The following is a 26351-nucleotide window of genomic DNA, read 5'->3' on the forward strand; positions in this document are numbered from 1 at the left end:
TACATTTTTGTACTGCAATACAATTTTGGCTCATCGGATAAATAAAATTACCATATCTCGAGCAGATGGCCCTTCGTGTATTTTTGGACAGTTCTTATAGAGGATGCTTAAATATCGATGCACATGGCCTCCCTACTTATGTGAACTAAAAAACATCGGCTCCTGTATAAAATTCGATAACACTCTATCATTTAAAGAGTCAACAGGTATCGCTTTTTGAACTTCCTTTCCTTACCTTTTTTATCGAACAAATCTGCATAAATTTCGTCACTTTATACAGTTTTACAATAAAAATCAAAGCGAAAGATGTTTATTATTTAAACGAGAGATTTTGGAAAAGAAAATTTATAAATTGAAATATATATTTATTTTGCATAATATTCTAATATATCTTTTATAATAATAGTTGCCATTAAAAACTAATTTAGATCCCTCAAAATTCCCAAGTATCGTGACTTACAGGGAGGGATCTGAAATTTAAAAAGAATTAAATTAATGAAAACTAAAAAACTAAAAAAAGATAATTATTTAAATTATAAATCAGATCGATTTTCGAAATTATGAATACTTTTGTCAACACATCCTATGTATGTAATTTAAACTACATCAAATTGTAATTAATCATAGCAAAGAAAGCTAAAAGCAATTCGATACGTTCCTCCACCTAATTCTCAACAATATTATTTCTAAGTTTCATTTGACAGTTGCTAGAATATAAGCCCATCTTAATCTATGTACAACGATAATCTCGTTTAAATAGCTATTAAAAGCATAATATCCTACTGGGGGAGATAAAGTATTTGCTTCTAATTTTGTTGCGTTTAAAATTCTATATTTGGTAACGTCGTAAATATATTATAGATACCAATCATACAATTTTTCCCAATTTCATTCTTAACAAAATAAAATTTCCATTCCACGTATCTTGATAAATTGTCAAATATACTTGATTGTCGAAAAATTAAGAGGATAGGATTTATTGACTAATAGCACAACGCATAATTCATATTGATCAAACAATTAAAGAATAATTAATTTATGAACCATTTGAATCTCCAATTACAGAGACAAGAATATCTTCTTGTCTCCATTCGATTCCTCGCGATTACTGATCTCTTCGTCGTTGGCGAGATTCTTTATTTTCATTAAAAGAGTGAAAATGGAATTTCGAAATGGATCACACGATTCCAAGGATAGAACCGTCTTATTCGAGGACATTGCCTTTTCACCCTTTCGAAACCATGACCCGAGCCAAAGTCTACCCACACCCACTTCCGTTTATCGCGCAGACGCAACCGGCTCTGTTCGACATGATGTGATCCGCATGTATATTACACTCGGAATCTCGTTCACCTCGGTCACATACGGGAGAAAAGCGTTAAACGATCAAAATGCAATTTGCGGTAAACACGGGCCGGGTATAGGGAAATGAATACTGCAGCGTAGATCACGTTTTCCAATACTCATTTAGTTCGTGTTTTCCACTTATGAGGAAATTACTTTAGCTCGGGAGGTTTCGTCGAAATTGGCGACATGGAAGCTTGTGTTATGTCATGATCGAATCGTTCTTTCACCCAATTACCATTTTTTAAAAAGGAAAATATATAAAATATTACCGTATTAAACTGGAGAAACTGGATGATAGAATTCGGTAATGTTTTAATGGCTGTATTTTAATTTTCAGTTAACACTAAGATTAGTAATTGATAATATTTTAATCGTACAATGTGATAATAAATTATGTATTGAATTGATTAATAATAAGTTAAAAGTAATTTAAATTGTATTCATTTTCTTAATGCATTTGAATGAGATTGGTCTCTTTATCATTTCTCTTGAGAAATTAATCTTTTATAATTGCAATATTATGGATTTTCTATCTCTATTTTCTCTTCTAAAAAAAAATATATATCCAGAAACTGTGTTCCATAAAAACATTACTGAATTTAGAGTATGAAAACTAATTATCATTTAGAATAGGAAAAATAACAATAGCTTGATTTGATATTTTGATTGGAAATAGAGAAAAAAAGAGAGACAATTTAAAACAAATTCGTTTACAAGACAAACGAAAGGATTTGGAAATTCCGTTATGTGAACATTTCCAATCTAATTTCATCGATGTCACCAATTTGAAAATCGATAAACTAGTTATTGATCTATTACATCGCTATTCGAAAAAATACACACTATGAATTTTATGAGTTTTTTCAATCTACTAACGTATTCTATGCAATCATGTCTATGCAAATACCATATCTTGTAGTGGTGTTAAACTTTATGAGATTAAACGTTGTAAGGAGTTACAATCATGTATACCGAGTAACGTTCAGAAGCTTATAGAAATCCCATGATACTGAACAGAGCCGTAACAAAACAATAAATAAAATATCATTTTAATTCCGTTTTATTTTTCTCTGATCAGCAATTGTTATTTTACATCATTTAATCTAATTTTTACATATTATGTAATATAATTTTCAATGGTTTTGAACTTAATTCTTGCAAACATTTATCCATTAAGTTAAAATAAAAAGAGAATAGCGACGAGCAAGCAAATCAAAACAATCACTATTAAGACAACCACAAAATATCTATTTTATTTTCTTTGTTACTTTACACATTTTTTAATCTGTAGCATTTTAACAATTGTAAATTATTCTCGCAGAATTAAATAAATAAAATGTGAAGTAAATTGAAAAAATTTACACAATTAAAGAAGAAATTAAAAATTTTATTGAACTAAATTAATTAAATAAATTATTGAAAATTTTTTATTTCTTTAAAACGAGAAGAAAGGTAATAATCAGACTGGAAACAGTTCTATTACATTCATGACTATTACCGATATCACACCTGACAATTACAACAAGAATGTGACTGTGAATCGCTGAAACTAGCGGTGTTTAAAAATTTGAGCAAACTTTCTGATTCTTGAAAACGTTACTACGTTTTAGCGATTCGTGATATTCCCGGAAATTCTATTTCAAGAAGATAACATTAATAGTTGTTATCCTCGTTTTGAAAATAATAATAGTTTCGAAAAAAGAACGTTTTTATTTAAACTAGTTTTTCTTACTTTATAATTATAGTTATGAAACATCTTTATTTCTACAAATTTTATCGTTTTCAAATTTCAAATTTAAATATCAAATATTAAGAGATTCTTTTCTTAAATGTTTAATTGGAAATTGTTTCGAAGAATAAGTGGACGTAATCAAGTAAATATTGTTACCATTTGCAATATTTCATCTTGAATTTCGCGGAAAATTCGTAACAAAAAATACCATCTGTTGAAGACTATATTATGTAAATCATAATTTCTAAGTGACAGATGGTGCATCGTCATAGATCACGATACACGTAACAATTTATGCGACCATCTATCTTCTTGTAACGTTATGAAATTTCACGTAGTCATTAAGATAGAACAAACAACTTTTTCTTTGATGAAAGAGTAATAAATAAAACTTTGAAATGAAAGAAAAAAATATCCTATGAGCCTTTATGTATATACCCTCTATATACTCTCTATGTATATTAATAAATTTATCATTTATAATGACATTAATACTATATTTAATACCTTAATATTAAAACATAAATAAATAATGTATAAAAAAATTCAAAGACATATATTCAAAAATATATTAAAATAGAACAAATAACTTCTTTGATGAAACAGTAATAAATAAAACTTTGAAATGAAAGAAAAAAATATCCTATGACCATATACCCTCTATGATAATATATTATATCTATAATATATCTATAATATATTAATAAATTTATTATTTATAATGATAATACTAGATTTGGTATATATATTAATACTATATTTAGTATCTTAATATTAAAAGATAAATAAAGATACATATAGTTAACAAGATAACAAACAGTTTCTTCTTTGATGAAACAGTAATAAATAAAACTTTGAAATGAAAGAAAAAAAATATTCTGTGAACATGTACCTCTATGTATCTATTTTAATAGATTTATCATTAATATATTTATAGTGACATTAATACTATATTATCTATACTATAATATCTTAAGATACTATAATATCTTAATATTAAAAGATGAATAAACAATGTATAAAAAAAATTCATTCAAAGACACATATTCAAAGATATATTAAGATAGAACAAACAACTTCTTCTTTGATGAAACAGTAATAAATAAAACTTAGAAATGAAAGAAAAAAATATTCTATGAATATGTATCCTCTATATATATTAATAGATTTATCATTTATAATGACATTAATACTATGTATCCTTTACGTATATTAATAGATTTATCATTTATAATGACATTAATACTATATTATAGTATCTTAATATTAAAAGATAAATAAACAATGTATAAAAAAAATTCATTCAAAGACACATATTCAATGATATATTAAGATAGAACAAATAAGATAGAACTTTTTCTTTGATGAAACAGTAATAAATAAAACTTTGAAATGAAAGAAAAAAATATCCTATAAACATATATCCTCTATGTATATTAATAGATTTATCATTTATAATGACATTAATACTATTTAATATTTTAATATTAAAAAATAAAAAAAATTCATTCAAAGACAAATATATTCAAAGATAAATATACGAATTCAAAGATATATATGTGAAAAAGATTTAATATGAAGAAAAATTTATATTAAGAAAATTTAAAAAAAAAAATGTTACATTCTAACTTTTCTATAATGAATTATTGACTATTTGTTTAATGTGAATTTCAATTAGATAATTTGGATTTAAATCAAGATTAAATTTATGACATATTATTTATAAGCTAACCTATTTTGATTTATAAATAATAACATTCATATATTGATATGAGCATATACTCACAGTATATATTGAAATGAAAAAGAATTATCGTTTAAATATTTATCAAAAAATGGCACTTGAAATGATGACTATAACTATAAATCTTTTATTTATGTGTAAAAATATAATTTCATTAAAAAATATAAATGGAAATTCTACCAAATCTCTTTTTATATTTAATTCTTTAATTCTACCAAACAAATTTGTAAATGGATACAGGTTATGTTATATAAATAGATTTTTTTTATATTTCTGATAGACAGAAATATGATTGAAATTTTAAAAAAGATTCTAAAATATTAATAAAAGTATCGAAATATATCGCTTAAATATAAAATAGAATAATAATAAAATAAAATAGAATATAAAATAGAAAAAATATGATGTAAAAATTGTACTCACATTGCCGTTGTTTAATCTTAATTGAAACATACTATTCACTTATACGTAACATTCCATGCGACGAATATTTATACGTATCTTCTCATATTTCACTCGAATATATCACACAACACACAAAACTAGTGAAAGGGTTAAATATTAATTCAAATACAATAATTTTTACCAATTGTCGTTTCAGTGGTCAAGATTTACGAGGTCACGATCACCGCCAAAGAACACAGTTTCTGAGACAAACACAAATCGTCGAAGAGGCAGATGCTTTCTGATTGGCTGACGGATCTCGCGCGGATGCGTACGACTCTGACGTCACGCTCGCCCAGTTTGAAATCGTTCCAGTCGTCAGTTGCGCGCCGAACGTCGAACCGAATACATGGGGGTGTTATACGTTTTTTCTCATTAAATTCTTGTACGAAATAACGTTATATTTCACGTGCTGATCATCGAAACACATCATCGTTGGGAAAATTCGTTAGTGATTATCATTAAAAAAGTGACGTTCGATATTATCGACCATTTTAGTGCAGTGTCATAACGAAAGTTCTACTTTTTTTTCGCGTACTTTTTTCCGTAAACTCGCTTCGATTCGATTGTCGTCGATGATCGTGCACAACGAAAAGGAAAACCTTCTTCAATTACGTGATCTATCTTTGTTACTACGCACAATTGACAGCATGCATTTGAGTGATGATGGATAGCATTTCTCCGGTAAATGCATACCAGTGAAACGTTCTATTCGCGAGACCACGTGATCAGTGTTGGGAGGTTATGTAAACGACGCATTTACAAAGCAGCGATATTATATTCTATCAGACATCGATATTTGTGCATTGCGTATAACCACGTTGTTGATTGGCTGTAATTTCGATATCTCGAATAATCGATGAGAATAATTGCCTATACATATAACGCCTGATCTGTTTTCGCGCTCGATCGATAGTAATTAATCGATATTAGTACGTTAAACGGTCAATGTGCCGAAAACGTTTCAAATTTAGTTTAATATGCGCAACACGGAGAAACGGACCGGTTCAATGGCGTCGATTTGACTTCGTGAAATTCGTGATTGTCCTTCGAAGCATAAAGTCCTCGTGTTCACATGCCACACCTGTGTTTTTACTTTTTTTCGAAAGTGTTTCACGTTTAATCTACGCTCTTCGATGAACAAGAGGGTATGATGTGTTAATGTTTGTGTCGCGTCGACTTAAAGCTTGTGTGTACTGTGTGTGCCAGATGTCAAGACGATAATTGGTGCTGTCTTAAGGACGAGTGATTCATGTCACCATGCTGACGATTGTTTTCCTGCTCGTTCTGGGCCAACTGGTGGTACAGGCGGACTATTTCGGTAAGTATTTTATGTTCTTTTGTATTCTATATGTAGAACAATGCGATATATATACACATACATTATTCGTGGCTTTATCGTTGAAAGCTAAATTCTGTTGATCGATGGTTAATTGTACAATAACGTGCAATACAATGAGAACTTTGAATTTCGTTCTTATCGTGTTAGAAATTAGCTAATGTCACATTTGCAGTGATTAGCATGCAATAGAATGATGATTGATGTGCGTTTGAATTTGAAGTTAGGCAAAAAAAGAGAGAATTAGTTTAGTAAAATGAATTATTTCTTTAGTTACTTCATCACATCATGTAATTTGAAAGTTAGGTATAGGAATATTTATTTTAAATCTACTATATATTATTATTATATTGCTACCAAAAAATTTACTTTTTTTTTCTTATTAGATTAGAATTATTGGATTAGAAATAATTTCCGAAAGAAAAAAATTAATTAAATATATATACATATTATTAACGAAACAAAAAAAATTATTTTTAGAATCATTTGATTCTAAAATTAATTATTTTGATTCCACATATTTTTCTAATTTTTTTTATTTATTTAAATGAAAATCTTTTAATAAATATATTTTTATTTTAATAATGTTATAAATACGATACATATTCCAATATGTTTCGTATTATTTTTTAAATAATTTCTTTTTTATTAGCTATATTTATCTTATTTCTTTATTTCAATCCATTTTTTTAATACAAATGAAAAATATATTACAAAATGGCACGAATTTTAATCAAATCGAAGTTTTACAGCTATTTTAAAGTAGAATCGTGAAAAAGTACTTCCTTATTCATATCATGAAATGATCTCTTAATATTTTAAGTCCGGTATTCGGTTTGACAATCTAAATACGTTAAATCTTATGCTTTTTTTTAATGATCGGAATGATACGAATGACATCATAGTATCAGCTATCTTTTTTTTATAATATTATAACAATGCAAAATAAAGTATTGAATGAAAAATGAAGTTAATTAGATATCAATTAAAATTCTTATTGATAGATTTCTATTATCTTTATTTAAACTGTTACAAATACCATTTCGATGAATAATTTACCTAGGTATATCTTTTATTTATAAATTATTAATAGATAAAGCTGTATAATAATGACGTAAGTATAGTACATTCATAAATTTTTATTTGCTAAGATCAACGTTTGCGTGAATTGTTATTTTAAGATTTAATGCAATATGCATTAGTTAGAAAATCAGTAAATCTAATCGGCGATTTAAATGCTTAAATCAATCCAGAATAATTCCGTGTTGCACCACGAATAATATTTTAATAGGATTATACATAATCTGTTCTCGTATTATAAAATTGATATTTATATGTTATATAATAAATTATATTATTGTTAAATTAATTTCTATTGAAATCAATTCGCAATACAGTTACTATATGTGAATAAAATATTTTATAATAAAATTAATAAAATTCAGAAATTTTATTTCTCTTCTTTTTTTTAATTTTTAATTGAAATTTTTTATTACTATTGCTTTTTAAAAAATATTTTTAAAAAGTTTTTAAATTTTGGAAATAATTACCTCGTCATGGAAATAATATGTTTTTAGAAAACGTCTGCGTTTAATTCTCTCTCAGAAATCTAAGCTGTCTACGATAATTAGTATAATTGCTTAATGAAGTTAAAGTTGCAATGCTGGCACCATATCTGTAATACCAGCATTTTCTCGCATATTAGACTTGGTTAGTCGTGTCTTGCTTCAAAGCTGCAAACTTGGAATCAGCATTCTGGCTTAAATTAGTTCGCTTTATATATATAATATTATTCCATCCAAGTTTTGCAATATAGTTTTTATTCGATAAATTTTTGAAAATTTCCATCTTTGAAATCTCATTCAAATTATACAATATACCTAATACAGCAATTTAGTTTCGTTTGGTAAATCTTTGAAAATTTCCTTCTCGTAATCATGCAAAAAACGAATGTTGAAGATCTTATAAAACGTGATAGAAGTTTCTTCGAAGAACCGGTATTCGTTTCGAGCCAAGCCTGAAGGCATTCATAAAAAGGACAACGTGTTTTTGAGATAGTTCTGCTAATTAAAACATGATTGCACCTTTTATAGATTGCAATTTATTGCGTAAAACCTTTTGCATTTGTTTCACTTGGACGCGACAATTTGCAAAAGAATTCCTTATAACGAATTTTACTTGAAAAGATTTGTTCGATTGAAATAATTCGCATCGATTGTACCTTTCTTCTCAGGAATTTTCTATTTTATTTCATTTCGTTTGCTCTTTTTAACTTTAATTCTTTTAGTTTACAACTTCGATCATTAAAATGTTTGTTTCGTAAAATATATCCTGAAAAATAGTTTGTTAACTGAAGGATCTGTGTAACGAGTGTTTAGCTAATTCTCGAGAGCATGGAATATTTAGAAACGTGGTTACATACATCCGAAGTGATTGAATATTTAACAAGTGGAATCCATAAAAGCTATTTAACTTTTCAATTATCAATGAACATGGTAGTCAACAATGAACATAATGAAATTTAATGAAAATATAAATTATTTTCTATTATATATTCCTTAAACTGGTATTGCTAATTTAATATTCTTAGTAATGTAACGTTATATCCACACTCTTGGTTACTCGCCTCATACGTTATGTGTTTGCTTAATACGATGCTGACGCATATCGCTTAGATAAACGCCATGTAACACGTGTTATAGACAAGAGATTATAGACGAATCACGTTACAGTAATGCGAAATGAAAGGCGAAGAATTCTCCTCGTGGCCATGCTCGGATGAGATTTACCATCATATCGAGTGATCGTTGAAAGGTTGACGGAAGTGGGAGTCGATGGTTACCGTATCAACTTATAATTAAGCTGATTTTATTTCATCGGATCGAACGGTTAAACAGTCTCTTCTGATCGATGAATAATGGATAAACGATCGCCGAATGTTTACTAAACGCGGAAGTCCGCGAAGATTTCTGAAAATGATTATGCAAATGAGTAGAATATCTCGTATAGAAATTTAGATAGTAATGAATCATAAATCTTGTTCCACATGTAAAATTTTATTATTAACCGATGACGTTTATTTTTAAATTTAAGAATTTACAACGCTTACGTTAATACATCCATCTAAAATTCTTAGTATACTTTTAATAATTTGCTGATAATAATAATTTATATAACAATGTGATGCAAAATTTGAAATTTTAGAAAAGGAATATATAAATACCAAGATATTAACATGATTGTTTGTAAAAATCATAGAGATTAGTAATTAGTGATAATAAAATGAATGGAAGAAGCAAACAAACATAGGTGACAAACAATGAAACTGTAAATTAAAGGTGATGATAGATTAATGCGAAAAAATTTAAAAAATCAATCGATACATCGATGTATAATAGATTTTGATATCAAATATTTTAACCAAAAGAATGATTTATATCTTATATCTTTCATATAATAATAATAATCTAAATATATCGAAAAATACGTTCATCTCCGCATTTCAATTTCCATCCCGTTTCTCCGGAAAATATATCGTGTTCGAAGCATCAACCACTCTATCCACCATTGCGCAAGATGAACGGCTCCATTCACGACAAGCAGAAGTCGAACCGAAACCGAAACTTGGCGTTCATTTTCCGCGATACCAAGAGAACTGGTGCTTATCGATCGAGGTTACTTTCGAGGAATATCGAGCCACGACGATTGAACGCGTTATCTGAAAAGTATCGAATCGAACACTTGTCGGATGAGGGTGAGACGAAAAACTCGGGCAAACTTCTCGAGAAGACGTTTGGAGGGGAGGGTCGAAATGGCAACGGGAGTAAGAATAATGAAAATAAGAGGGGGAGAAAAACGGTTCGAGGAGAGTGGTTCGGTTTGCAAAAAAGCGACGAAAGCGCGTAATTACCCTCGTAAATCTATCGGGCATTCCGCGAAAAAAGGGTGGAATTCGTGAGAGGTATAATCCACGAAGAATCCAAGCAAGCGGACGACTCTCGTGCCCTTTGGCACTTTGGCACTTTGTCGATTGCCGGTCATTCGGATCGCTCGTAAATTCTTATTATAATTGGCGTGAATCGTGATTGGGCATAGGCGAGAAATTCGGAAGTTCGAAAAGTTGCCGCCGTCTCCATAAATCGTGTCCGGTGACGGTGGATGATTACGAATCCTCGAGTGGGTAGAAAAGTAAAAAAAAAAAAAAAAGAAAAAGAAAAAGAATATGTGAAAGGGGAAGAAAATGGGAAAAGGAAGGTTAATATATAGAGAATAGGGAGAGAAATGAAGAATGGAATGGTTTTTTCGTCGTCGAGAGGGAGAGATAGGCTTTTGCTGAGAGGGAGCTGGTCTCATTGGTTGCAATGTTTGCAATCGACTAAAGTATTTCAACGGTCTCATCTTAAGATCTCATCTCGTCGTAATACCGGGGTTGATATTTTACAGTAGATAAATTATACAGATACGGATGGAGAAGATGGGATAGGAATTCTTTATCCGTTGCTGGGGCATAAATTGCTCTATGAACTCATTGTACGTGATGAATATATATATATGTTTTGATTATTGCAAATCAAATCGAAAAAATGAAAGCTAGATGATATATCATTTCCCCCGTTTCGAGAAAAATCGGTCGATGCATCGGTCAGATATATTAATATATTTTCTTTCTTCTGTTGTGAAAAGATGAGGATATCGATCTTCTCATTTTATCATTTTACATATATCCTATAATTTATATACCACACCGCTCGTATATCATAGTTCCCAGGGAAACGTTTCTAAAAGGGAAATTTTATCGCGACAGAATTTCGCAGTAGGTACATCATAAAATTATTTCTCGTGGTCGCGTTATGCGTACGCTCCATAACGGTGTTTCTCGTACATGCTGTGTTTGTTTAATTATTAAAAATGAGGTCATTCATCACGAAAGTACGCGCTCTACTATATAATACGCTTTGTGAAGAAACAATACACACCGGTTCGCATATCATCCCGGTTATAGGGAAAACCAGTGGCGAGAATTTACGTTTTTCTCGAAACGTAACGGATTTGTCTTTTCGAATGGATCAATTGCTTGCACAGTAAATAGTGTATTATCACATGACAAATCCAGTTTTCCCTGGTGGTGTAAAATATCAAACAAGAATCTCGGTATTGTTTTTTCTTCCAATATTTTTGCAACGCCTCGGCGACAGTATCGATCCTTCTTCCGTTTCACAAATATTTTTATCGGCGGTTTTATTTTCGATCGCCCGCGGTTGCTGCCACTGGTTTCCATTAAATTAGTTCGTTTAACAGCAATCTCTAAATGCGATGGAATTCTTGGAAGTAATAAGCTGATTTGAAACGATTCGTTCGAATAATTTCATAATTGATAATCTTCGTCCACGAATAAAATGCTTTTCAAAGAATTCTTAATATTTCTTGGGAATAGGTCGATATGTTTATCTGTTTATTAAGAGAAATATACAGAAATCATAGACGTACGGATATATTTTATACTTGTCTGAGAACAACGAGACAAGTTCGAAAGTATGATTTTTGAAGAAGATCGAAGAAAACGATTTTTATTCAGTCGAATATAATATAATAACAAAATGTAAAATATATCTTTTTGAATTATTTTAATTCACAAAGGGATTTAATTCGCCACGCGCATTATTCAATGAAATTCAAATAGAACAATGTTGAAACGAATCGGATATTTCTGACACATTTTAATAACCAATTTGCAAATTCATAATTAACCGACGATATATCTGCATACAAGAATTCTGCATTCACGGATAAATAGATACAGATCCGTGAAGATACTCGACACATGCGCAAGCATATCCATACGAATTATTACCTTCTCGTATTCTACAAAATTCCATCGATTATTTGAACACGCGTTTCACAGATATCAAACCGCAAATCTTGCATGCAAAGACAATATGTACACAACTCTGCATCCGCAACACAATCAAGCATCCTACGACACTAGCACGTCCTATAATCCCCATTTTCTTTCGTACAATTCTCGCTGCACTTGCCATCCATAATCGATCTCGATTCTCTCGATACAGTTGGAAAGAGAAGAGGGAGGAGGAAGGAAGGGACGTGTTACGAACTTCTCCTCTATCGAAGTGGTCGTTTGCCTTGCGCCTTCTTTTTCGTTCGAAGGGGAGGGGGCGAGAAGAAAAGTTGGCGAACGGTGGAAAGAGTAGCTCGTTTCCAAGCTTTTCCATTTCCATTCCCTGTTTCACCACTCTCCGAGTCGCGTTGCTTGGCACGGGTTTAGCGAAGTGCATTTACCTATTGTACTCGCTTCGGCCGCCTTTTCGTTCAGATTCGAAGGGTCGACCAATCTTCGTAACTGCTCGCGTGTAAATTTCCCCCCTTTGTGCGCCTCGTATCGAAACAGAGAGAGAGAGAGCATAATCGGATATAGTTGATATTTGAATCTAACGCCGCAAGCCCTCTTAGCCCTCCAGGATTTTCTTCGCGCCTCGGCAAACGTTGCCTCTTTGTTTCCGTATCCGGACTACCGTTCAGCCAAATCCTAGCTGAGCTCTCCTAGATCTATGTTTATTATTATATTTTGAAATAGCTTCTCGAAAAATTGAACGAGGTACAGATCGTATATCTCGAATATGGAAATGGATTTTTCTTCTCAGTGATACGAAGTATTGAGTAGAATTGGGTAATTTGTTTATTTTGTCTCTGCGTAGTTGTGAAACATCCTGGTTTGATTTCGGATATTTTTTGGCTATATTTGAATTTTGTCTAGGTTTTTTATATTTACAATATACGAAAAATTTCTGATCACTAGTAGTCCAGAGATTAAACGTGAATTGAATTACCGAATTCCAAGTACTATATTCCATATGAGTGGAAATAGGAGAAGATCAATTTGCAGGTAAAAGCATCTGGCGTACAGATGTGGCAAATGTGTTATTTTAAGCACTTTTCGTGTAGAAGCGATTCCGGGGTATTGGATTAGGTTAGAATTTAAAAACGGCAAATATTTGCAATTTTTCATGGAAGCAATTTAAAGTTTTAAAGCATGGACTATTAGATAGTCGATGACGACTTGTATATAGATAAAATTCAACGTAGAAAATGAAAAATTTTCGTTAATATCTCAAAAACTAATAAATAATCGAATAAAATTTTATATTTGAGATCTATCCCTTTCGTATCATTGTTCGAAGTTCTTGAATACGATTAATAGTTGTAAATCTTTTCCTGATGGGATCAATTTGCATGAGATTTAATTTTACTAAAATTATTTTATTCGATCGTTGTCGAGATCGTATATCTTTATCGTATATCTACATTTTATCTTCAGGTTCAAATATTTCTAATTTTTCTAATATTCACGGATTACAGTACAGGTAAACGATTAATAACTTTGGAATGTGACCTACATTCGCATTAATTGCGTAGATTAACGAAATGATGGCTACATTAAATTATATGAATAAACAGGCCTCCTGTATGGACACAAGTAGGACGTTTCCCTGATATCTGTTTTCGCGCGAATTTGTGACTAAAATTGGATGCTGCATCGTGCTGATAAATCATATTCATCCTTATCAAAACGGTAATCACATAAACCGGCGCGAACTGTACCGTTCGACCGATACGTTTCATTTTCCCTGTCCGATCGAACTGTTTAATAATTTCATGTTTGGCGTGAAATTATTCAGATGGAAATGTTTAAAATATCGTGCAATCGAACAATTTTTTCCATAAGGATTTCTCTAGAAATACTCCAACATGTGTTTCAACCTAACTCTATGGATTATCCTCATTACACTCTAACTTATATCTTGATTAATTATATAAAATTCAAAGTATTATTTCATAGAAATTTTCTTTGGAAATTTCTGACGAATATTCTATTGGAAAAATTTCTTATCATCCTACCATACCATTCTTCGTTGCATAAATCATACGCAATAACGTGTAATCAAGTGTACAGGTGCGCATAATAACGAAAATAATTCTCAATGAACGTTGCTTATCACCATTTACGGGTCTAAAATCTAGCGCGTATCGTCGAAACGGTTAATTACAAATTCCTTTTACGCATATATTCGGCCTCGTTACGAACAAGCGGGCGCATCGTGCTCAGCGTGCCTTAACGACAAGAATATCAACGGATGCTCAAAGGATAATTGCATAAATTAGCGCAATTGCAGATGGATAGTGTTTACGTCGCAAAACAACGCATTTCGAAGTGAGTTTCGATTCTGGCCGATTCGCTGGCCCGGTTAATGGACGTGAAATTATCCGAATGCACTGATCGGTTGTCGCATTTATTGGTTACGATTGATGAGACGGGCTGCATGTAATACGTGGATAACTTTGGGAATGAGGCGTGTGCGCATCGCATGGCCCCGGGCTCATTATCAATCGTCGATTCTCAATTGTTGTCTCCTGATCGATTGCGTGTCAGTTGTAACTGAAATGGTTATAATAATCCGTTAATGACAGGGTTCGCCAACGTCCAATCCGTGAATCCTACTTGATTGCAATTTAAGCGATAATTCGACGAAGATGTCTAAATTTGAACAATGAAATTAAATAATGTCTTTTTTTCTTCTCTTTTTTTCTCTTTTTTATTTTATTTCTGTCTTATTTCTGTCTTATTCATGTAGAAATGATTGTTGCGAATATTTTTATGCTCAAAAATGCTTTTTTAAATGTTTAGGTTTAGTAAATCGATTGTGGATTTGTGCGAAATTTAAATGTATAAAACTATGTAGAGTGCTGAAACACATAAAATAAATAATAATAGTTAAATAATAATTTTGATGTTTGAATGAAGAATGAAGATATAGTATCTTGAAGATTTATATAAATTTATATAAATCTTACAATTAGTTAAATTCTAAACACATTTATTATTGTCATTGATACTGATTTGTCTTTTTACAAGTTCACGAATATCTTTTATATCGAACTATTCGTTCTAATTTCATCAACCATAGTTTTGTCTCCTCAGTTTATCCCAACTTTCTTCTATTTTTCTTGGAACGTGCTCGTTTCGTTCCCCCAACATTCCTCTTATCATGAATTATTTGAACACTCTTCTCTACGATTTTTCCCTCAAGATCTTACCTCTTCCGATACAATTTTTCCACTTGTATTCGAATGTCTTGACTTGTGTTTTCCATTATTCGCGCTTTTTTTTATTCCTCCTTATCTTCATCTTTTTATCTCGTCTCCAGTGTCACGGCCTTGTAATTTTTTCTCAAGCGAGCAAGGCACCAAGGTCTCCTTGTTGCTGCTTTTTCTTCTTGACAATCGCGTTTTTCTAATATACCGGAACCAGACAATGAAACTTTTGAGCCCAGCACCGTTTATTAAATTTCTCTTCCACGTTTCCTCCACTCTTCCACGATTCACGACAAATCTAAATCAAGTTGATTTTAATAAAGAAAAAGTTAATCAATTATCCCAGCATACGAATTTATACTTATCGCTTACGTTTTATTTTATTTTATTTTATCCGTGCATGGATTTTCATACGAAGATGGAACGTTTAATTATCGTTATATTTTCGACAATATTTTTCTGATACAAATATTCTGCAACAAATATATATTCGATATTCAGAGCCAAGTTATTCTCATTTGTTCGATTATTTCCACGATATTACATATATATTCCACCGATATCCGATTAATCAGATTTATTGCAAACGGGGGTGAACTAACCGAAATCTACCGATCCATAATGATAATCGGAAATACGCGATGGAAATTAAAAAGTTGTCCATTTCAGCGATTAATCTTTATTAGCAGCGTGATGGAGACTTAAAATACGAATCAATTATATTCTATTACATTATATATTCGTGCATTACTGTCTTTCTTTCTGGCTGAAAGTACCGGCGCGTATCTGGAAAATTGTTGAACAAGTTTCTACAATAGCGGAAATATCTGTTGGGTTCGAATTAAGAAGTTATATAAAGAATGGAAGTAAAGTTTCTAAAGTAAAAAAAAGAGAGGAAGAAAGAGAGAAAAAGGTGGATATCCAACTAAACTTTTAACTTTATAATAGTTGAAAATATGGATAATTTTTGCGTGTATTTCTTTTAAAGCATAAGAAAAAGAAGAGGAAGAAATCATAAATTTCCTTCCTCTATAAATTTCCCTTTTTTATCATTTTCTTCCGCGCAACATTGCAATCTTATTATTAAACGTGTAAAAGCGAATTAAAAATATCGTTAAAAACAATTTCAAAAACTCGCACAGATATTAAATCTTTCACACTGCATAATTACAAAATGCGCGTCGAATCGTTGATTTACAACCTTCTTCCTCTCCAATCCCTGCACATTCACACGTCCTTTACAATTCTTTCCACCCTTATTCAAAATTTCCGCTGTCTTGGCAAAACCTTTCCATATGTGCCTTCCAATGCACATAACAGCCCAGTTGGAATTCCCCAGAGTATTGTAACGTCCACAGACAATTCTCCAAGGGCTAATTTCATAATATTCAACGCCATACGTTTAACGTCGATGCCCAATGCCAGCCAAGATCCAACAATCCTGCAAAGGGAAACGAGACACTCTCGTCGACTTGTCGAAGAAAAATTTTGGATATTAACCGGAGAGATCTCACTTAACGATCTCTCTCTCGCTTTGCCTGGCTCTGAAGGGGGCGAGGGAAGTGTTCCTCGGCTCGAAACTCATCGTATCACAATTTAAAATATAGCCGACCCGTGAAACGCCTTCGCGTAACTCTTTGGCCGCCGTGTACTCTCCTCCTTCCACCCACTTTGAGCGGCTTGAAAAATCGTTGGCGTTAAAAGGATAGGTATCTCTCAGATGTCCATTGAAAATCCACGCGGTTAAATCCTTGTGTCGTGGAAAGCATCAGCCGGGAATTCAAAATTCAGGGGGATGATTCGCCTTTTCTCGAGGTCTAAATGAAATTAAGAAGGGCGGTTACAGGTTGCACGAAGCATATTACGTTTTCCCGGATGGAGGAACTACGGATGGAATCTCGGAATACGGTCGAGGAGATATATTGTAATAGCCACGCAAGAACATCCTTAAAGGTCGTTGAATTTACATCTCGAGTTAGCGAGGCGCCAAGTGTCGCGGAATAAAGCGCATCTTGCCGGCCAATTGTCCTTAGATTATTCCTATTAATCTCTATTTTCTTCCTCTCGTCCCGATCGAAAGTTGTTTGAAGAATTTCCGTGAAAATTTCCAGAATTATCGAGATATTCAGTCGAGGGGATGATTTTTTGATTTATGATAAGAAGATTGATTAAGGATAGAAAGATTATATATAAAGAATTTTATTGGATCGAAGATTATGTATTGTAAAGAAATAGTCGAAGGATGATGTTTAGATTATGGGATTATTCGTTATTAATAGATTTTTCTGATTTATAACAAAAAGGCTTACGTTTTCACGCAAGGAAAAAATTGAGAACAAAATGGAACTGGGAGTGTTACAACGCGAAATATATTTTACTCTTTGAAAGAAGAAGTTTAATAAAAGCGACGTGTTCGGATTACGATTCGAGATTTTCCTTTTCAACCTGCCACGTATTATCCTGCCGGAATTTAGGAATTAATCCGACCGAAGCAATTCCATTAGTCCAGTCGATATGTTTAGTAGCGTTACAGCGACCCTTCCAATATTTGCTCATACATAAAAACGATAAGAGCCGCGACAAATAGAAACAAGCGGTGGTGTGTTTCCCTGAAGCGTGAAATCGAAGCACCGTCCGGCCGTTGAACCTAAACCTCTTCCTTGAGAGATAGAAGTTTTTGCGCAAAAAGAATTTTCGTAACAGCATCGCCAATTTCGATATCTAAACCCGCTAAAGATAAAACGAGAGAATGGACAAAATTTTAACGCACCTTCTGGTATCGCCTTTTAAAACTTTATCTTACAATTTTTTAGTTATTTCAATGTCAGTTATTTGAATAGCAACATTCTATGACTCGAAAATGTTTAGATACGAATATATTAACAATAAAATGAAACGAATCAAGTATTAACCAAAATAAAAAATCGATAATCGATTTAAAAATATTAAATGGATAAAAATAAAACGCCGTCAGTTCGATAACTAATTTACTACGGTGGCTTTTAGTAGCGCATCTTGCGTCAAGCTTTTTCATTCATATATACAACATATATACATATGGTGGACGAGTGGCTCTCTCTGGCATTCAGTCGAATATCCGGGCGCATATTTTCATTGAAAAGGATAACATTCAGTTCCTCCGACGATAGACTGTATTAACGAACCGACGTTACACGTGTGCCGTATAAAATGGAAAGAGCAAAGACCCGTTACACGTCTGGCTCTAAATAAATTACGGGAGGGATGTTTTTAGCGGTGGATAGGAACGGATTCTCGGTATCACCGAGCCTTGGTCCCGGTTGGCGAAATAATTTAGCAAGGTACACGGCGACATGTACCTCCAGATTCACCGAGTGTAATGCGAACTTCATTACGACCTGGACAAAATCTCTGCTAATTATGCAAACGGCCGCGGCTCAAGGATTCGCATTTTACGCCGGATACCTTCGGCCACCCCGGTGCTTACATGCTTCCTGGATGTATTCTTTCTTCTTTGCGAAATTTCGGGCAAACGTGTCGTGACACACACCAGTTCGTCCACTCTTAATTGAAACTTATACCTATTCTCCTATTTCTTTCCTTTTTTAAAGTATTTCTTTTTTTGCTATTTTTTGTATCAGTATTTGAGTACCATCTGATGATTCAATAATGATATATCACATTCCAAACGAAGTATAGAATAATTTTTCGTAAAATAGATAATTAGAAATAGAATAATACTTGGGCGAAATTTATATGCTTCCTGTATTCTTTTCTTTTTGGGAAATTTCGAAGAAATTTATAACATATCGGTTATACGCGTATATAATTTTTTTTACAATCTTCTTATAGAAAAGTTTCGCGAATTTTATCAAAAATAACGATTGCACCTTTAAATCGATAGCCGAGAAACAAACACGAGTGTTACTTTATTCCCGCGAGATGTGCAAGCACGGCAACATCCCCAACATCGAATGTAATACTTTTGCGTTACGTTTAATTCCCGGAACGCGTCAAAATAATTTACGAGGTGATAGACTCGCGTTTTGGAACTGGGCCAATGGATATGGGGATTATGGAAGGAAACAGAAGGTAGTATCGGTATTTTGGATAGAAATAGGTGTCTATAAATTTCAAATTAAAGAATCATATGAGGTCAGGCCGAAATGAAGAGCGCATTCTCTTCTTTTTTTTTTTTTTCGAGAGCGCGAGAATAAAATGTATACACCTATTCCAAAGAGCTCGTTTTTACGGTGATTTTCGAGCGCAGATAGATTACCATATAGAGGGGTTGTTTTATCTTTCAGAAGATGTACCGTTGGATAAAGGATAAATGAAACGAAAGAATAAAATATTATTTAAATCGAATTACTTTCGTAATAAAAATCGTAATATTGTTCGTTAAAATGAGAATTTTAACAGAGGATTTTAGTGCTCTTTATTTGCGTTAAAATTATATTAGTTCATTTAAATCGTACAAAAATACACGATGATCCTTCGTGCATTCATTTAGAAAAGAATTATCTCAGATTATGTACTCTTGGAAATCATTCATTTCTCTTTTAAATCATTTTATCGTACAGCAAATGATTAATAAATAATTTGCCTCTATCAATTCCCGTTGCAATATTTATATGAAGAAATCATACATGTATCATCCTTGATCGATAATTCGATAAATTCACTTCGTCTTAGACAATCTCGGTTGATTTTCCTCTCGATTTTATCTTTTCTTCGTTGATCTCATCCTCGTGCTTTTCTTTAACTCTCCTTCCTTTTCCTTCGTTTCTGCTACTTTTGTTCCATTCGATCAGGGGTTTGAGAAGTCTCGATTGTCGATGTATCCCTCGTAAGTACACGGTTCACCTCTGACGAATAGTCACAGCTCGATTCTCTTTTTGTTGATCTGCTCCATGGATCGAGAAACTTAGGATGAATTTTCTCGAGGGCGTGTATTCTCGAATCAATTCTTATTCAAAATTTGGAATAAAATTATTTCAAGAATTTTTTTGATTCGTTTCTCTTTTTCATTCAGATTCAGTATTCATTTCAGATGAATTTAATTAATAAGTCCAAGTCAATAATTTTCTTTTATGTGAAACATTGTAGATCATAATGGGTTATATGTGGAGCAATCTTTTTATTAAAACAGGAGAAAATTCTTCCAGTTTCAATATTATATTCAATATTATTTCTATCTTTCTTTCTTTTTTTTTTTTTTTAATATAACTTCGTTGTGTTTTTATTATTCTGTTAATAAATATTTTCAGTTAAAATTGTACGAAAAATATAGGAAAAATGATTCGAGAGTTGTTTTCACACATTCAAGACGATTTTCCAAATACGTTTCAAAATTTTCTTCATACTTTCTAAGATAGTATGAATATTTTTGCAATTGCCTCTTTAGATTTTTCTTTCATTGCAGTTAACTTTGAATTATATTTTACAAATTCTTTGTTATGTTTTACTTTCGTAAGTATGAAATTTAAATTTCTTTTCTTCTTTTTAATTAATTCTAGATTATGATAATATTTTGCTAACGTTTGTTAATGTTTTGCCTGATGTTTAAAATTTCATCAATGTTCGGTTTAGTGGATACGTTTGAAAACACAGGGAAAACAAAGTTGTTGTTTCACTCGCCGTTGTACACATATACATTCTTAGTAGTATTCGTTATTTCTGCGTATGTATTTGTTGTAATTGTTTTGCAAAATTCTCGAGAAGCCGTTTCATTGTTAGAGGAAAAATTTGTGAAAAAAAGCACAGGTTCCCAGAAATGAAAGATAAATACTAGGGTAATTAAGTTCTCAAAAAAAGAAGCTATGAATCAACTAGGATGAAGAAAGGAGCTGGTATTTTGCTTGATAAAAATATATCGTAACGAACACCGGTTGCAACCGCTTTCTTTAATTATTTTGCTTGTAACTTTATTTAATTGTTCCTCAAAATTTTCCAACGTTTCGACAAACCTTGACACAAATTTAAATATTTGAACTTTTTTTTTTAATATGAACAAAATTCATTTTTCTATATATTTTTTAATTACACTTTCGTTAACACATTTTGTTTACATTTTAAATTTTTTCAATCCTTTTGTCTTTTAATAACCCAAAAAAAATATTTCAATATTATTCTTTATACATAACTCTAGTTTGCATCCAATAAGTATTATTATTAAAAATTTCTCCAATAACAATTGAATCGAAACGATTCGATCATACTTATTGGATGATGATTCTGTAACTTTACAAATATCTAACTCTTTGAACCAATCAACATTTTTCAAAATTATTCAAACCAAGAGGTCCAATCTAATCAGAATCAGACCACACGACGACATATATTTTGCGAACATTCGCTGAAGAACTATGCTTCCTAATTGAATTGGAACTTCTTCCCGGTTCGTCGATATTTAATCTCGAAGCATCTTCCTCTCTCTTTCTCTTCCTCTCTCTCTATCTTTCTCTTTCTCTCGAGGGTAATTCTTAATCCCCGCATTATCCGTCGTGTTAGGCTGTGTCGTATCCTTTCACCCTCTTATCCATCCAATGGTGGAGCGGAACGTTTCATCCTGTACCAAGAGATAAATGGCTCCTGAATGTCTTTCGTCTTGTCTCTCCGGTTCACAATCAGCTTTTGAATCTTCTCTTGTGTTTTGGGACGGTTAATTGGAGCGGAATGCACAATAGCGCGGATATTCAGCTTCTTAATCAGAACTTCTAATTTCCCGTGTGTCGTTATATCCAATCTGTTTTCCCCTCTCGTTAGTTTTCCAGGCTTGAAAATTATTGCATCGTTTTTAAAATAGTGGAAAAAATTCGCTATGACGTGTACAAAGCAAAATCATATCGGAAGACAGAAGGAATAACACGTCCTATTAAACAAATTAGAGATTAATATTTTCAATACGACAAAAATCGAAGAGAATCGTATTGGATGTCAATTTTTTTTTCCATGTACAAAAAGCAAGTTGATTGAAATGACGAGAAATATTCGGAATGAATGCATATGTAAATGAAAAACTGGATGTTCGAAAAACAACTCCTCGTAACATCATTTTTATTAATTAAATAATCATGTTAAAAGCTTAAATCTCTGTAAAAGATTTATGAAAAAGAAATAAATAGAACAATGTATGACATTCGTTTGCACAATTCAATCTCCAGTATATTGATTGCAAGATTATAATAATTGTATAGATTCTGAAAAATAAAAAGTATCGAGAAAAGAGTTTAACTTTGATCAAACCTGATCAGATTTCGACGGCGTCGTTAAATCAACTTGTTTTTCGTTGTTAACTCGATTTTTACATCGGCGGTGAATCTCTTTGATTTCTCCTTGATTCGAGTCTCGCACTGTTCATTTCTGTTTCCCTCGATTCGAGCAACTTTTTCTCTTAACTTCGTTCAGCCAAGGGTGCTGAAACTAAAAAAAAAAACATTTTTATAGTCTTTGCAAGTTTTTATAAGTTAGTGAATTGATAGAAATTGTTAGATATTTCATCGATGTATGTCATAGTGAACAGCTGCGACTGTAATTTTATTTAAATAATTTTTCAATCCGTGTTATAATTTAACTACACAGAATTTCATCGTGGAGAATTTCAATTCGAATTTCATAAGTCTACCGTAGAATCACTTCCAAAAGAGTAATCTGATTCTGATAAAAGTTTAAATTCGGTTATCTCGGTATTGTACTTTCTCTTCCTTCTTCCATTTTTTCTTTTCTCTCACTTTTACTGTTGCAATTATACTAAATTTATTTTAATTGACAATATCCTAACTAATATTCCAATTTCGAGTTTCAATTTAAACTATAAAGTTACACCATCAACTTTATTATAGAATTTACGTATTTATAATTAATATAATATCACGACAATTATTTGCAATAACAAGTTTAATTAATAGTAGAATGCACATGGTATAAAAGAATAGCGAAACGCAGAACGCATGGATATGATGTCACGTTATGATTCGCGATCGATTATCAATTAATTGAAGAGAATCCATGAGTGATAAAGTGTATATCAGAAAAAAGAAACACGGAATAGCGAGAACAGAATCGATCGGTTGGCGAAAGCCGGTGTTAAACCGCAATAGCGATATCCCGAGGAAGGATTACTCCGTTAAGGCCAGCTGTTCCGGATAATCTCGTAGCACGGTCGAGGATATGAAGCCATAAGCTCGATAAAGAGTCGAACAGAGCTCTGGCCTATGTTCGACGGTGTCACGAACATAATCATAGGCATCGATCCTGTTCCACGGATATCAGTCGTTTAATATTCTTGGATTTCGATATCGTCGTTGTTTCAGCTTGCATTTCGTTCACATTCCTTGTTACCTCGTCCAGAATTTTGCACGTAAATGACCGTGAAATTTGATGATACTGGAGATGTAAATCATGCTCGATCTTCGTTGCTAGGATCTTGAAGTTTCGAAGAAGAATATCGTTATATATGGATGCTTTGTTTTTCTTGTTTTCATATCTGATTGTCGCGAGATAAATTTTTGTTTTTAATACCAAGAGTATTGTATTTTACGATGAAGTGGAATAGATAAGGTTTTTATTTGTTTCTTTTGTGCGGGAGGAAAAAATGAACAAAGTATTTTATGATAATGGATAACTAAGGAGGGACTTTTTCACGTTTTTTTTTTCTTTTCTTTCTTCTCTGTAAGAAAAAAAAATGGAAAGAAACGCTTTTGATATTTCTGAATCGTTCGTAAGTGAAATTCTATTATGCACAGATCCATAAAATAATATTTGTAATCGCAATCGTTCCACGTTTAAACGATTCAATTTTCATCGTTATTTATCACGCATTTCGCAGTATCCTATAATATTCACGAAATCACGGAAGCTTCGGTTGGTCCTCATTTATATATATATATATATATCGGCTCGGTTGTTATTCATTCACGATTACGAGGCAAAAGCCAACATTACACGCGTTTCGAGCACTAATTAGGTTACAGTGTGAACTATGCGACAAGCACGAGTTTTGTTGAAACTTACTCATGTTAACATATGTGGTCCACGAATTTCTCCGCGATGAATATCGTTACTTCGACTACATTTTCATCATCCCGTGTCCATCCATTGCTCTTCCTCGCAACAATTCAATCTTGTACAAATTTTATTTTTCTTATTTTACCATTTAACAAAATCTCGTTACTATCTTCTATTCATTATCCTTTAAATTTCTTCCAATGAATTTACACGTATCCTCGAATTTATCCTGAAATACCATTTTCAAAAATTAAAATTCACGATTAAAATGAACGATTGAACGAAGATTAAACCAAACACGGATTATCCTTTATCCACTGGATAAAATTGTACGTGAATTTCGAAATAACAATTATTCTTATCGCCTGCTATTTCCAAAATTTCCAAATTGAAATTCGATGCAAATTCGCAACAATCTTTCTCTTCAAGAGAATCGTACACAGGTTTCGAGGAACATGTTTCCGCAAATATTCAACATCTTGCCGGAATTCATAGACGAAATTGGCCGGGCGGCAGCTTTCAATTTCGAAACGACGCTCGTTCTATATACGTGAACACGGTGCACACGCGTAATACGAGTGCAACCGTGTACCGGACTTCCGTCATATGTTACTGTCAACGATGTCGCGTATTTACATACAGGGACGCGTTCCACATACGTGGCTAACTTCACGAACTCATCCAAGCTTTTCAACGTGTTTTCAACGTGTGAGGTGTATGCGTGAGGTGCGAACGGGCCACGTTAAACCGGTTCATAGATCGTGTCGATGGGTTTAGCCGGTGGCAGGGCGACGACGAGTCGATGGCAAGTCGATATTGTTCCACTTACGATATTTCTTTTTTTTTTTTTTTGAACCGTAGAAAATAATACTTTCGTTTTGTTTTCGAGAGGATAATTGAAGGATTATTTTAACGATGATAATTTATTTGTTTATTGCTTTTGTATCGATTCGAGTTTTATTTGTAATGGGTGTAGTTTCCAGTGACGAATATTGAATCGATATTCATAGATTGCGACGATGAGCGAGGTTTTAGACAAGATCGATTTTTGTTTTATTTCGTATCATGAAAGGTGGTACTTTGGAAATTAAATTTTTTTGGGAGTTTGAGAAAATATGAGAATTTTTCTACAGATGAATATTTTCTACGACGTAAAATTCATTTGTTTGCACAAGTTCAAGTTTTATTGATGATAGTACTTGAAATGGTGGATTATATAGGATATTTTAAAAGTGTGATGCATTTTAATTTGCAAATGGATGTAGATATTTCAAAAAGAGCCTCAAAAGTTAAAAGAATTGAATATACGAAGATTAAAGGATTTCGAAGGAGGTATTAGAATATCAAGGAGAAAGCTTGATGGGTAAAGACGCTGGTGGTTACTTTAACGTATCTTATCGTTTCTCAAGCAGAATATTTGGGATGTTTTCCAGTTTGAAAACTCTGCGAATAAATTTATTTTGTATCATCATACATTGTAACGTTTCAATCGAAAGATTCGGAAATCATCACGTTTGATATCACGTTGAATTTTGTCGTTTTCAAAAATATCAATTTTGATATTTCAATTTTAAATTATATTCAAATTACACAAGTTTACTTATGCAAAATTTCCGATTGATTAACTCTTAGTTTCACATTTAATAAAA

At 32.1% G+C, this 26351-nt stretch overlaps 1 protein-coding gene and 1 long non-coding RNA gene across 8 annotated transcripts in view; one reads left to right on the top strand and one right to left on the bottom strand.

Annotated features, from left to right (window-relative positions):
* Window positions 1–5462, bottom strand: part of LOC114578015 (uncharacterized) — a 70723-nt gene extending 65261 nt beyond the window's left edge. Inside the window, exon 1 of the long non-coding RNA XR_009830583.1 lies at window positions 5247–5462. This is a non-coding gene — a long non-coding RNA (uncharacterized LOC114578015). The remainder of the gene's footprint in view (window positions 1–5246) is intronic.
* A 127-nt stretch (window positions 5463–5589) lies between these two features.
* The window catches only part of LOC107994239 (protein eva-1), a 276448-nt gene continuing 255686 nt past the window's right edge, over window positions 5590–26351 (top strand). For 4 of the 7 annotated variants that reach the window (XM_062077235.1, XM_062077261.1, XM_062077247.1 and 1 more), the window contains exon 1: window positions 5590–6588. The gene's annotated coding sequence lies outside the window, so the exon portion shown is untranslated. The remainder of the gene's footprint in view (window positions 6589–26351) is intronic. The other 3 variants (XM_062077256.1, XM_062077279.1, XM_062077250.1) reach the window with 1 other exon arrangement.

The sequence above is a fragment of the Apis cerana genome, linkage group LG1 (genome assembly GCF_029169275.1).
Source record: "Apis cerana isolate GH-2021 linkage group LG1, AcerK_1.0, whole genome shotgun sequence".
Taxonomy (NCBI): domain Eukaryota; kingdom Metazoa; phylum Arthropoda; class Insecta; order Hymenoptera; family Apidae; genus Apis; species Apis cerana.